Source organism: Galeopterus variegatus, unplaced genomic scaffold (genome assembly GCF_000696425.1).
Source record: "Galeopterus variegatus unplaced genomic scaffold, G_variegatus-3.0.2 Scaffold2734, whole genome shotgun sequence".
Lineage (NCBI taxonomy): Eukaryota > Metazoa > Chordata > Mammalia > Dermoptera > Cynocephalidae > Galeopterus > Galeopterus variegatus.
In genome coordinates, this window is record NW_007728845.1 from 60417 (window position 1) to 63648 (window position 3232).

A 3232-nucleotide genomic window follows, 5' to 3' on the forward strand; every position below is an offset into this window, starting at 1 on the left:
TTTCTAGTGACAAATGTTTAGCTATACTCCCAGCTCCACTCTTCAAATCGCTCTCCATAGCCCAGCTCCTCTGCCCTTCCCCCACTAACAAACCACTTGACCCTTATACTGTCCTTGTCTCTTCAGCATCCCTCAATATCCATCTTTGGCCCCAATATCCCTCTGGTGGGGACACCTGGACCCATGAGCTCCAGGGAGTGCCCAGGACTGACATGCAGAGACCCCTGGGGAAGGGCATTAGGAACCTCAACTATGCAGAGATGAGGAGAGGTGCAGGCTGGGGAACAGGGTGGCAGTGGTGGAGAGAAGTTTTATTTCTAGACTCACAGTCTGTAAGTTTCCCTCTCCCCAGCAGCCCCCCAAGAATTCCAGGGGGGCTCTCCAGCTTCATGTTCTTGGCTGCTTCTCCAATCATCTCCCAGAAACTCCCAAACTCCAGTTTAGAGTTGTTACAGCTGCCCAGGTTGTCAATGTCGTCTTCTCATCAATTGCTCAGCATGAGATGGGGCAACAGCTGGGTGACCAGGTCCCAGAGCTTGGAGGGAGTCAGCGTCTCTTTCCCGCACTCCACCGAGTACTGATGGAAGTTCTTGCTGAGGGTCTCAATTACCCTCTCCACATCACTGAATTCCTGGGCGTCCTCAGCACTGGCTGACAGACACCATCCCATAGAGCCTGGAGCTCGGTACTTTGGTGAGAACTTTGTCATTCTACAGCCCGCCCCAGAAGAGCTAGCAGCTCACGATCTGTCCACTGGCAGCCGCGGAGACAGAACAGGAGCACATTTGTTTCTCAGAGTGCTATATATATAACACAGTGATCGATGAGGATACAGATGAAAAAATTGGGCCATATATTGATGATAATTGTTGAAGGTAGATGATGGGTATCTTTGGCCATCCATTGTGCTCTCTAATAAATTGGAAGTCCATTGTAATCTCCATTGTTTTAAAATGTACATAGTGAAAAGTTCAAAATAAAATAAAAAAAGAAAGACAAGGAAGGAAAGAAGGAAGGGAGGGAGAGAGGAGGGAAGGAAAAGATAGAGTGACAAACCTGGATGAACTGATCACTTAGGCTTAAACACCCTGCTTATTCATATGAGAAAGTTAATTTACAAAACAAACAAACTATAGAGATTTCCTTTTTGTGTGATGGCTTTGAACAATATTCATTAACCTTCATCCCTCATTCCTTCATCCCTTGAGTCCCTGGAATCCACTAATCTGCTTTTTATCTCTATGGATCTCTCTAACTGGACATTTCACATAAATAAAATTATACAACGTGTGCCTTTTATGTCTGGCTTCTTTCACTTAGCATGTTTTCAAGGTTCATCCATGTTGTACTACGTATCTGTACTTCATTCCTTGTAGTTGCCAAATAACATCCATTGCATGGATATACCACATTTTATCCATTCATCAGTTCATTAACATTTGGGATATTTAAATGTGTTGGCTATTCTGAATAATGCTTTTATGAACATTTGGGTCCAAGTTTTTGTATGGACCTATGTTTTTAATTCTCTTGGGTATATATCTAGGAACAGAATTGCTGGGCAATACAGTAACTCTATTTTTAGCTTTTTCAGAAACTGCCAACCTGTTTTCCAATGTGGATGCCAGTTTTACAATCCAACTAGCAATGTATGCAATTTCTAATTTCTCCACCTCCTCACCAACACTTGATAATGTCTGCTTTTGTATGTTTGCTTTTAGTGGTATGAAATAGTATCTCATGGTTTTAATTTGCATTTCCCTAATGACTAACGATACTGAACATTTTTTCATGTGCCATTAGCCAGTTGCATGTCTTCTTTGGAAAAATATCTGTTCAAATCCTTTCTTCATTTTTATTTTCCTTGCTCACTTTTCATCTGGGTAATTTTCTTTTTAATTGTTGAGTAATAAGTGTTTTTAAAATATATATTCTAGATAAAATCCATTACCAGATATATAATTTGCAAGTTTTTTTCTCATTAAGCAGGGTTATCTTACATTTTTTTTGATGGTGTCATTGGAAACACAAAAGCGTTTTTAACTCTAATGAATTCAGTTTTTCTAATTTTGTCTTATGTCACTTGTGCTTTTGCTGTCATGTCTAATAAACCAGAGCTTAATTTGAGTTCAAGAAGATGTTTTCTTCTAGAAGTGTTACAGTTTTATCTCTTTTATTTAGGTCTATGATCCATTTTGAGTTAATTTTTCTATACGGTATGAGGAAGGGGTCCAACTCCATTCTTTTGCATATGAATATTGAGTTGTCCCCACACCATTTGTAGAAAAGACAATTCTTTCTGTATCGAATTATCTTGGCATCCTTGTTGAAATCTAACTGACCATAAATTTAAGGATTTATTTCTGGACTCTTAACTCTGTTCTGTTGATCTGTAAGTCAATTCTTATGCCAGTACCACATTGTCTTGATTACTGGAGCTTTGCAGTAAGTTTTTGAAATTAGGAAGTGGGAGTACTCCAAATTTTTTCTTCTTTTCAAGAGCACTTTGTGTATTCTGGTTCCCTTGAATTTCCATATCAATTTTATGATCACCTTGACAATTTCTGTGAAAGAGACAGCTGGGATTTTGTTAAGCATTGCATTGAATGTGTGGATCAATTTGGGGAGTGTTGCCATTTTAACAATACTACATCTTCCAGTCAATGAACACAAGATGTTTTTTCATTTATTTAGATCTTTAAGTTCTTTTAAACATGTTTTATAGTTTTTAGTGTACAAGTCTTGCACTTTTGTGTTAAATTTATTACTAAGTGTTCTTTTTGATGCTATTGTCAATGAAGTTGTTTTATTAATTTCATTTTCAAGTTGATCATTGCTAATGTATAGAAATATGACTGATTTTTATATATTGATCTACAATTCTGCAAACTTAGCAAGCTTGTTTATTACTTCTAATAATATTTTAATTGATACTTTAGGATTTTTTTTTTATATAGAGAAATGACCATGTCATCTGTGAACAGAGCTATTTTTACTTCTTCCTTTCCAATATGGATACCTTTTTATTTCTTGTTCTTACCTAATTGCTCTGGCTAGAACCTCCAGTACAATATTGCTGAGTTAATGTGTATGAATGGGTCTGTAAGTTGGCCAGGAGGCTGTGGCTGCAAGCTTTAGTTTGACTGTGCTTGTCTGGGCTTATTTGGGTTCAACTGGACATGGCTATCTCCGAGCTCTGCATTGAGGTTCCAGACTCCAGGATACAAGTTGG

General features: G+C 38.1%; 1 pseudogene; it reads right to left on the bottom strand.

The window, feature by feature from the left end:
* Nucleotides 1–327: 327 nt before the first annotated feature.
* On the bottom strand, nt 328–670 carry LOC103598781 (annotated as a pseudogene).
* Nucleotides 671–3232: the final 2562 nt, after the last annotated feature.